A 12,203-nucleotide genomic window follows, 5' to 3' on the forward strand; every position below is an offset into this window, starting at 1 on the left:
AAAAGCACATGCCCACACTGCATTAATAATGAAAATAGGTCTTCCAGTAAACGGGAACAAACAGGTGCACAGACCACACTCCATCACTGAGGAGTCCCTCACACCATGCCTGGTGTGTCTGTGGCATTTCTCTGGGCTAGTCTACACCCTGCTGAGCTGACAACACCAGTGTATCACAGAGACCTCTGTGTGTGTGTGTGTGTGTGTGTTTGTGTGTGTGCGCGCGCGTGTGTATACATGCAATTGAACAAGGCAGCTGTGTGATGAATGAGAGTTTCAATCAATGAAGTTTACATGAGTGCAATGACTCTCTAAAGCATACATGCAATATCCACTATACAAGAGCTCTGATTTCCATCTCCCTGATTGTCAAATGCGATCATGTTCAGCACTATGCAGGAATTTAGAAAATGCCAATCATAAAATAGTCAGTCTGACCTGTTTTTATGGACATGCCTCACAAAGGCAAGCCAGCAACTGTGATTTGTGTGTGTCTGTGTGGGTGTGTCTGCATGAACCCAACGAACCCTGTTGCGTCTGCTCTGGATAACACTGCTGTACTGATAATTGCAACATTTTCTTATTTGCATTCCAAACAAAATCTAACTAAATGTCAGATTTTGTTAGTCATTAGACCTTAAAAGTGATAATTATCCTTTATTTCATACATAGAGCTGACCAAGTGTTTTATCAGACCAGACATCATGCACCATTCCATCCTATAGCCATCGATACTCATTATTTTGCATTTGCTTACGGTCACATAACACAGCAACAGTATTGAATGTCAGTGGCAGGCCAGTATTGAATGCAGCAACATGTGTTGTGCTCAACACTTGAACAAAAAAATATGTATTTAATGCATTTAACTCTAAATTAATGTTTGAAAAAAATTATATTAAGCTAGATAGATCACTGGTCTCATACCCGTTAGCAGTTGTCACTGATGCACCTTGGACTGCATCTCTATAACACACAAATTTCCCTTAACTGGTAACCTTAATCTGGTACTCGTGTCCCGACCCATTTGCTGGTAAAACAGCAAGGACTGAACTCCCTCTGCCTTTTGTAGCTTCTTCATGCCTCATTGTCGTCATCCTTTTCTGTTTATGATTGATCTTCCAATATCCATTTAGTTACCACCAAGTCCCGCAAGTGAGTCAAGAAGACTCCTGCACACACGCAGATGTGGCAAGTTTAATACTGGATCTTTTCGTTTCTCTATCAGTGTTCATAATGTGTGTGTGGCATGCAGTGTGAAGTAACCAAAGTCCTTACAGGCAGCTCTGCTGCTTGAATGACACCCAGAGGACCCAAGCAGCTGAATGCAATGCTAACGTTGCACTTCCCATGACATGATGTTATTTTCAAAGGCTTTAACGACTTATGGGAATGGTAGTTGATTAGATCTGGGAAAAATTATTAATATTTAGACTTTATTCTTAACATCTAGAAGAGTTCATCCTGTAGTCCTGGATGCAGATTTATAACAGCATCAGCCACTACCCTATTTATTATCACATGTACAGCAATTCATATTTGGCAGAGGATCAGTCACATGACTTTGCTGATTAATGAACTTCTTGATGCATGCTCAATCATCCAGGTAAGTAAATCTCCAAAAGTTGATTCTGTTCATCTGGACGTAGCGTTTTGTCACTCATCCAAGTGACTTCTTCAGTCTCAGCTGACTGCAGGTTTCCCCAATCTTATAAACAGTACATTTGCATAATTACTGAAACCAGCCCACTGAAGGAACAATGGGCTGGGAGGTCAGTTCCTTAATCTTAATTATGCAAATTCCCATGTCCAGTGATCAACAACCACTGACCAAAACCCACTGATCAAAGCCCACTGATCAATGGCCATGAGTACCATTCACAGAGAGACTAAAGTTTATGCAATGTACTGTTCATAAGATTGGGGAAACCTGCAGTCAGCTGAGACTGAAGAAGTCACTTGGATGAGTGACAAAACGCTACGTCCAGATGAACAGAGTCAACTTTTGGAGATGATTAATGAACTATTTTTCTAGAAGACATGCCCCACTTCAGAAGCTGAAAGTTCACACACCACACCTGACAGATTTATTTAATCTATATCAAAAATATAAAGATTGATCCTGAGTTGTATTCGTTCAAGTTAGTTTAATTCAATATTTTCCACTTGGTCATTAACATCCGGGGCACAGGGCAGAAGCGCTGCTCTATGACCACCAGCAAATCCAGCCACTGCTAGGTTAACAGCTTCTCACCACTTTACAAAGTGAACTCCTGTCAGGGAAGAAAGGAGATCGTAGCTGTTCATTATCGTGTAGACAAGTGTAGGAAGTTTGTCAAAACTTGATTGATGGCTCCCTCTTGTGGCGATACACCTGAACAAAAGCAGGGAATTCAGTTCATGTTGCTGTTACACTGGAGAACTTTTGTCCTGTTTCTTTTCCTATTTTGAAAAGATGGCCATTAATATTTAGTTTCTTATTTTACTGTAAATAGGTAACTGAGCAACACTGGTTATTTGACTGGTGCTTGTTTTACAGGAACACAGGCTATAGATGTCACCTTAATTCAATTCAGTTCAGTTTTATTTATAAAGCATCAAATCAAAACAACAGTCACCCCAAAGTGCTTTATATTACAAAAGCAAAGATCCTACAGCAATATAGAGACAATCCCAATCAGACAAACCGCTATGAGGACAGTGCGAAGGAAAAACTCCCTTTTAACAGGAAGAAAAGGTAGAACCAGGCTCAGGGAGAGTGGATATTCTCTTTAGCACACAAATTATTAAAATAAATTAATATCATACGTCAGGTATTTGTGTGCATTCTTGTGGTGGGAGAAGACAAGAAACTTTAGTGTTTAATTTTTAGTTATCAAGTTTTCAAAATATAGAAGCATAATTCATGTTTAAGTTGCACATTAGTGTCATGAAAGGTTGAGGTAGAGCCAGATTTAGGTACTTGAGTATTATTTAATTACATTATATTTCTGGTTCATAACAGTGGTCATAGTAGCCTCGTCTAATTTTTTGTTTATTGTTTTTTAATTAAATCATAGCCTATCTTATAGAAAGCTGATCATTTAAAGACAGGTTTACAGAACACATGCATGAAAGCAGCACACAATTGTTGCAGATTAAGTACATGAACACAGTGTCATGTTCAAGAAACCAGTTTTAGATGATTTAAGCTTTGTCACATGGTGCTTGATCCTGCTGAAAACAGCCATCAGGGGATCTGTATACTATGGTCATACATGGATGGATATGGTCAGCAGCAACAGTACCCATGTATGGTATATATTTGCTTAGTTGATACCCGTAAACTGTGCTAAGAAAACAATCCCCACACCATTACACCATCACCTTCAGCAGCAGCAGTCTGAACCATTGATTTAAGGTAGGATGGAGCCATGCTTTTGTGTTTTTCACATGAAATTCTACCACTTGAATGTCACAGCAGAAATTGAGACACATCAAGCCATCAACATTTTTCCAGTTGTCTAATTTCACAGTTTTGCTGAATCCTTATGAACTGACATGTTGTGCATTGACAGAGGCTTTTCTGCATACCTTGGTTGTTTTTTGTTTTCCTCCTTTTGAAAATTTTATTATGAAAAATTCAACATAGAGCAAGACATCACATAAATTAGGATACTTAGAGAGATATGTCCAGGATCAATAGAATCAGGAGGGAAAAACTACTACTAATAATAATACTGATAATAATAATAATTATTTTTATTATTAACCCCAAACTTATATGGAATAACCAATATACCCCAAGTCAGCAGCACTGATATGATGGAGAGCCATATGAGCCATCGACTTTACCTAGAGGGCAGCTCTCCCAGGTCAAGCATAATGTCTATTTTTGGAGATTAAGTATCGGAATTTCAGGAGTGGGATCACGCCTCCAAACACGCTCCTTCCAGTTCTCATCTATATAGGTTCTCCCAGTTATACAAGCTCGTCATTCTCGTTTACGTGCCCCAACCTCCCTCCCCTTTTCACTTCCTTAACCTCTTCACTTCTATTTAGTACATGGCAATCTGCCAGGCCCGGGAGCCGCCGCCAGTCCCCTTTGAGGCCTTCCCCAAACTGCAGCTCAACTCATGTCCAAGCCATTCACCTTTACCTGCTAAAATGCTGTCAAACCTAAAATGAGGACATGGGCCCAGCTAGTGAATACTCGTGTGGGAGTTATTACCGGTGTTGTAGGACTCTGAGTCGCCTCAGACATCACTGGACAAGGCCAAGACCCAAGGGAGAGGGCCTATTTATGAGTGGGTTGTTGGTCATGTTTCTGCATATTTTGGTTGAAACGTGTGGTTGTTTGAGTTACTGTTGCTTTCCTATCAGCCTCAAGCAGTCTGGTCAACCTCCTCTGACCTCTGGCATCAACAAAACATTTTCCCCCATATTTTCTCTTTTTCAGACAAATCTCTGTAAAACCCAGAGATGGTTGCATGGGAAAATTCCAGAAAATCAACGCTTCCTGAAATACTCAAACCAGCCTGTCTGACCAGCCTGTTTGACACCACTAACCATAATTTCATAGTTACTAAAAGACATCAGCTGACACAAACACCATCTCACTACAAACACCTGGACCCTGAGCTGACCCATGAATGAACTGCACACTAAGGATATATTATTACCCCTCCAACCTCACAAAGTGCAAGCCGTCATTAAACTTCTGTGAACACGGTATGACTAAACCTTCACAGGTAAAAGAGCTTCCTGCTGTCCTGTCACAGGAAAACATTTCACGGTGGCTTACGAAAGCACAGCTTGCTATCTCGAAGCTTTATCTCTGTGAGTCAACATTCCGTTACTGAGTTGACCTCACAAAACCTCAGTCATTATGAAACGCGCTTCCTCCTTAAACCATGTAAACTTGTCATTACCTGAAATCAACAAACAAAGAGGTGGTTTTGGCAGTGACCGTGAGTTACAGAATGCACTGGAGCACAGTCTGTGAGGTCTTTTCAGACTTTTATCACGAGCCAAATGTGTGTCAGCTTTTTTCCTGCAGGGACAACTCAGAGGAGGCTAAAGTACAAAACGAGTCTGAACGTATGTGGCGTTCTGCGCTGTGTCATTAAAGTACAACCAGAGAGTGGAGCTGTGGAGTCACAACACATAAACTCCTGCAGAAGGAAACTACTGTGTCCTGCATGGGGGATGTGTGTGTGCATGTGTGTGTCATTTCCAAACCACACACTTACGGTATCTGTAAGAAATCCAGTTTTTCCTGTTAAATGCTTACAGTGCCGAAGTGCTTACCGCAACTACAAGTGTGTGGAAGACTCAGACATGTTTTATTAATAAGGACTTTGTGTGATTTAATGGAGGAAACACTCTAAGGATTATGCAGTGTTTTACAATTAAATGTGCAAAAGCATGTTCAGAAACATTCACCAAACAAACACAATTAAGTGCTTTTGTCCATATTCATCTCATCAGCTGAGAAAAATGGATTTTAGGACTGCATGATAAGCATCTCTGGAGATTCTGTCATGACTTTTGTGGATAACAATTGAATCCTTTTGTTATGCCTCAAAAAATTAGTGGTATGCAGCAGGTTTTAAAGATCAACTTGGCTAAGTGCAGAGTTCCAAGCATCCAATAATGTTTTAAGTTCAAAAATGGGTTCCCCTTTGCATTGGAAAATCCAATCTCCACAAGCTTAGAGACATATATGTTTCTCCAATGAGGTCTGAGCGTGACAGGAAGAAAACTTCGAAAGGTTGCGGGCTGATGCAAGGGGTGACCGATTAGTCACCTGGGGATTATTACAAGAAATCACTTAAATTCCTTCGGTGTTTTGCAGAATTTGGATGCACCAAATTGCAGGTCAGGTTCCACGCAGGCCTTTTGTTGCTTGTTCAATTTTCTTTTGTTATTTATTCTCTCTTTTGTCCCGGGAAGCCGAAGTCTGACGCCAACCCTCGTTTCTTTATATTTGTCTTCCAAGGAGACAGACTTGAGCAATAATTCCTGGAAATCTATCAAGTATTTGTTTCGACATTGATGCTTTTTCACTCATTTTCAGTCAAGTCTTTGTCATTTTCAGAGGAATCTTCTTTTTTTGTTTGTTTAGCCACTTAACACTGACCTGTGAATCATTCGAGCATAAAAAGGCACCTAACTCATGGGATGAATCAGCATTGTGTCTACACAAAACGGCCAACTTCTAATTTTAAATCGTATCTTTAAACACTTTGTTACACATAGCATTTTTTTCCCCCATGTTTGACAAACATACAATAGTAATTTTGCACCAACAAGGTGATTCCCAAAAGAACTCTCAGCTAAAAAATTAGGCATATTTTTTCAGTTGCAGGATATCTCAGGGTGTCCCCAAAAATATCTGAGGAAACTGAACAAGTGGGAAACAAAAGAAGAAGTAAAGGCTGAAAAACTATCTAAAGCAGATGTTTATTACTGAATATAGTTTTTAATCATATTGAATAATTGCAATATAATTAAATATAATAAAAATAAATGGATATACTTATAAAAATATATTTTTTAAATGTTTTAAAAAAAATTATATTGAATAATTTGGCGTAGCAATGTGGCATGCTAGTTAGCACTGTTACATCACAGCAAGAAGGTCCTGAGTTGAATTCCACCAGCAGGCCGGGTTCTTTCTGTGTGAAGTTTGCATGTTCTCCCCACAGCACTACAGCTTCCTCGCACAGTACAAAGACATGCACTTAGTGGGTTTAGGGTGATTGGTGATTCTAAATTGCCCATAGGTGTGAATGTGAGCATGAATGGTTGTCTATGTGTTACCCCTGTGGCAGACTGGTGAGCTGTCCACGGTGTACCCTGCCTCTAGCCGTAAGGCAGCTGGGACAGACTCCAGCCCCCCGTGACCCTGACAAGGATAAGTGGGAGTGGATGGATGCATATAACTAAGTTCACACTGTCTATCCAAAGGAAACATGCCTGCTTTCAGGTTTATACTTCAAGACTGCACTATTATGTTCGAATAATCTAAAGTAAATTTAAAAAGTTTTAGGTTTTAGGGCATTTCTGATTTGTAAGCTTTGGGAAAGGTCACTGACGGCTGATGTTCACTATTGGAAATGACAGCTTCTCAAATTCATCCACATATTATTACATTACATTTAATATAAACATTCAACATTGTAGGCCGTAAGTAAGCAGAAAATAAGGAAAAATGTGACGTGTCTCTTTTAACTTTCAGCTAATTCTGTGGCCGATTAAGCCATGTTGGGCAATTAAATACAATTGTATGTTTTGCTTTGAATTCTGAGTGTTTCCATTTCAACAAAACCCATTAAGGCAACACTGGGTAACATCAAATCCGCCAACACCATTTAGTGGAAATACTTGGCACCCACTCCACAATATTGCACTTGGGATCACCCTTCCCGAAACTCGGCTTAGCGATGACTGCAATCAGTGTCACAGTTTTCTGAAGTAACAATACATCAAATTATAGAAAATGTGCAGAACTTTGAAGCCCATACATGCAGAAAAATAGCCACTTTCCCATGGATAAGTGTAGATGGAGGGAACTGATAAATATTTTAGTATAAACTTTGCCACGTAATGAACAGCAATAAATGACATTTTTCAAAATGTAGGAATAAAAACCTACACAACAAAACCTACACTTCCTTTGAAATTCAGAGGCTTTTCTTGTCTCAGTACAGTTCTTCATTTCAACAGCTTTGTGCATTCTGAGCCTCACTTCTTTAATGTTGTAACATCTCGTTCTGTGCTGATCGGAGCAGCAGGAAATTGCTGCGTGTCCATACTGTGCTGTTCTGTGCTCCGATGGTCTTTTCTCTGCTTCTTATCAGTTTGAAAGCCCAGCCAAATTTTATCTGACTCCTTGGCTGTATGTTATCCACCAGGGGACTGACTGATGTTGATCCAAAGCTTTGGCACTAACACCGCACACTCACGCTCCATTCATTTAACCTTTCCAACTGCCTGTAATAAAGCACTCGTCTTAATGGACCTGTTGGTTGTTTTCTTTCCACACTGCAGAGATTTTAGAAGGTCATCAAATGCTAAAGGCCATCAAAACACACCTTTTTTTTTTTACTCTCCGCTTATCCCACTCTGCCTGATGTGCTGTAGTGTTGTGAGGAAGCTGTAAATGGAGTATTTATTAAGTAAACTTAGTTAATGCTGTTGAATAATGTTTTTAAACTGTTGTTGGTTTAATTTTGTGGTTACTTTATGGGCTACTTTCATGGTGCTTTGTTATATTGAGGGATTTTTTACGTTACGGGTACCCACCCTGCTCACCTGTGGATCATCACCCACCTGTGCCCTAATGATCAATCACCATCTCCTTCTTCAGCGGTGGCTGACAGTCATTCTTTGCTGGATTGTTGGCCTCCCTCGTTAGTAAAACCCCGGCTCAGCACACGGGTATCTGACCTTGTTCCCAGTTGTGTGATTAACCTTGGCTGCGAATAAAACTTTCGGATCTGTAGACGTGACTCCTGTTTCTGATTCCTGCTCACTTGCTTAAGACGTGACATTGCTCTAAACCCTTTGCATTTTCTATTCATGAAAGCATCTCTTGAATGGATAGTACACTCTGACAATGATATGCCTAACCCCTAATGGTTGTTCTTGACTTGATTTGGTGATTAGGTCTTCTGTGGTGTTTAAGACACTTTGGCTGTTGCTGACCTGGCCAGTGTATAGCCTCTTGTTAAGAATGTACCAAATTGTTGGGGTGCTGGTTTAACTCACTGGAATATGCTGCACGTCTGACAGAGGCCAGCCTAGGTGACTGTGCTGACTGTGACAGGAAGATGGCACCTTTGCTCGGCTTGACTTCTATCTGTCTGTGTTGTATTGTATTTTATGCTATTATATCAGCCCTGACGTTTAATATATGGAGCTATGCTGCTGCGATTTATGACCGTTCTTCCTTGCTCCACATCAAAGAGTTTATGGAACGTCTTTATGACGATTGGGACAGTTATAGGATAAATTTCCCCCCACCATTTGTGTGCTCTTCTACCCCACCAGATTACTTCTTGCTACCTACGAAACATGCCTTAGGCAATTACAAGAAGAAATCGAGGAAAAGAGGCTGGTGGGCCGGCTTCCAGGTGCACATTAGATGAGCCTACAGATCGGAGATTTCCCGACTGGCCTGGAGGCGTCCCCGGTTTCTGCTGCCAGTTACCCTTCCAGATCAGAATCAGAATCAGAATACTTTATTAATCCCGAAGGAAATTAGGGTTACAGCAGGCAGCACGCTAATGGCGCATGCGCACTTACAAAGGAACCTTCTGACCAACTTTACACAAACATCACATTGGGGAGACATGTCAGAAAGGTAGGCTGATAGGAAAAAAACAACGAAAATACATAACATGAGGTAAGAGGAGGAGAAAAAAAACTCCACTCAGACTGAGCTCCTAGTGGGAGAACAGTTTGATAACAGAAAAAACACCTCAGCACAAAAAGCACATGACTATCAATACACCACAGAAACACAAGACAAGCAACAGGGGCGGGTAAAGGGTAAGAGAGAGCCGGTGTAGACAGTGCTTCCGGTCCTGCAGCATGTCTGCGCTGGTCCAGTCGACTGCCATCTTCCCCGGTAGGGCACAAGCATCGAAGGCGTTTGGAAAGGGAGGGGGGATCAGTGTGTGCATATCAGTGTATGTGTGTGTGTGTGTCCAGAGTTCAGCTGAGACAGTGACCTTCGCCCCGCCAGTCTTCCAGCCAACCCAGGTGGCCTTGCATGGAATGGGGGGAACAGTCTAAACACAGTCGTTATCAGGGTGTTTTGTTCAGCTCCAGCCTTGAGGCCGGAGCTGGCGCTGAAGGGGTCTCCGCATGAAGTGATGGTGGTTTTTACTTTAGTGCGAACAACTCATATGAATTTCAAAGCTGTTCTAACAGTCCAACACTGGTCTCTTAATCTCCCGTTGGAGAGCTGTGAGCTTTCTATGATGTTATCCAAACTTACGTTCCGTGATGTTGTCATTCTTTTTGCTCAAAGAGCAGGTTCTGAGAACTCACGATCGCAGTGCACTTCCCCAAGATGTGATCGAATTTGCGCTCAAAGGTGTGTTACAGCCCGTCTAGGCGCGGCCAGACCACAACATAAAGGGTGATCCATCCCCGTCCAACCCCAAGCAGCACGTCACACACTTAATATTTTGTGACAGGGATTTATTTACAATAAGTGCAGTTAAACAAAGGAAGGGAGCATACCATAACTTCAAGGCCAAAACAACAAACAAAAAGTAACCTATCTCAGGAAATAAACACAACTTACCTACTCAAAAGAACTAAACCAAACGACAATCACTTTCCTCCCTGCCTAACAAAACAGGAGAAAACTGATCAACCAAAAAGGCGGTCCACCCCTACATGCTCTTACATTAACATAATATTTTGACACAGTGAACGGTCTGCCGGTTGGGTTGGGCCGAGGATGAATGAATTGGCAGTCCCTGGCGGTCTCTTCTTATCTGCTGCCTCCCAGTCCTATTCTTCTTTTGAGTCGCAAACAATTAAGGTGGGCTCTATGAACATCTTTTATTGTGTTTTAGTCTATCGCCCTCCTGGCCCTGCTATTGTGTTCTTAAAGGGTTTTACGGAGCTGGAGAAAGTTTTGATTCTTGGAGATTTTAACATTCATATTGATGATGCCTCATCTAACTCTGCAGCTGAACTTTTATCTATATCTAATTCTTTTAACTTTGTCCAACATGTCTCTGATCCGACCCATTTAAAAGGCCGTACCTTGGACCTTGTCTTTTCCTTGGGCCTCCACATTGGCAACGTGTTTGTCTAGGACGTACATTTGAGTGATCATAATTGTGTCTTTTTAAATTCAATTTTAGCTCTAAACAAACACCTATGAAGTTAAAAACTCATAGACGGATAATAACAGACTACTGCTGAGAGATTCTCGATTGTGCTTGACAGTTCTCCACTTTTTACTGGAAATGATGTAAATAATCTCATTCAGTCCTTTAATAGAGAATGCAAATCCATTTTGGATCAAGTATACGGTGTACATTTTAGGACATCGTCAGGTATCAGACAAAAAATTGTCAGGTGTCAGTTGTCAAAAAAAATTGTCAGGTATCAGACAAAAAATTGTCAGGTGTCAGTTGTCAAAAAAAAAATTGTCAGGTGTCAGAAAAAAAATTGTCAGGTGTCAAAAAAAAAAAAAGTCAGGTATCAGAAAAAAAATTGTCAGGTGTCAGAAAAAAAATTGTCAGGTGTCAGACAAAAAGTTGTCAGGTGTCAGAAAAAAAGTTGTCAGGTGTCAAAAAAAAATTGTCAGGTATCAGAACACAAGGTACCAGAGAGAAAATCTTCCTGCAGGTGGCGCTGTTGTCATGTCCCACCCGAATTGATTTCCAAATACGTCATCAACGTGTGACCGTGGGAGAGCGTAAGGTCATTGACCTCACCGGAGTTTTACCGTGGTTCAGGCTCCTAACGACACAAGGTAAGTTTAACTTTTTCTCCCTTTTGTTCATATTTTTGCCACAGTTGTGTTATATTAAGTTGCAGTTATGTTGTGAAAGTTACATATCAGAGACGGAAAGCCAGTTTTGTACGAAACCAAATCAGTACTATTTTTGTCTGGCTAATTCATTCTAGCTAGCGACAGTGGTGAAACGTGATTCAAATTTAAACTGTTCAGTACGGTAATTGTTTTGTATACATTTCAGCAAATGGACAAGCTGAAAGCTCACGAGCAGCCTGCATCCTTTCTGTCGCTCTTTTTCTTTATTTCTCTTTTATATAATGCTACTGTCGGGATATTTTTTGATCCCGATATGTTTTTTTCTGTTGTTGTTTTTAGACTTTGCTGCAATATGTCATCTGACGATGATGAAAGGAGTATCCGACTCTGGCTGGTTCCCATGACTGTACCAAAAATATATATATATATTTTTTTATTAAAAAAAGAGCATTAAAAATAAATGACTAAAGTACACTTATTTATTAACTACTGTTCACCTCTTTCATATCAAAGAAGTGTATTTTTTGCTACACATGTTTTATTTGTGGGCACTGAATAGACGATGCTTTTAGTGTAATAGCCACATAAAAAGATTTAGTACTTTACTGGTTAATTACTTATGTTCAGTGTAAGAGGTGGGTGATCAATTAGACTGTTGTTGTTACACTTAACCTTTCAAGATATGATGATAATA

The sequence above is a fragment of the Diplotaxodon limnothrissa genome, linkage group LG7 (genome assembly GCF_057381915.1).
Source record: "Diplotaxodon limnothrissa isolate DT_005_m linkage group LG7, D_limnothrissa_male_GT1.1, whole genome shotgun sequence".
NCBI classification, from domain to species: domain Eukaryota; kingdom Metazoa; phylum Chordata; class Actinopteri; order Cichliformes; family Cichlidae; genus Diplotaxodon; species Diplotaxodon limnothrissa.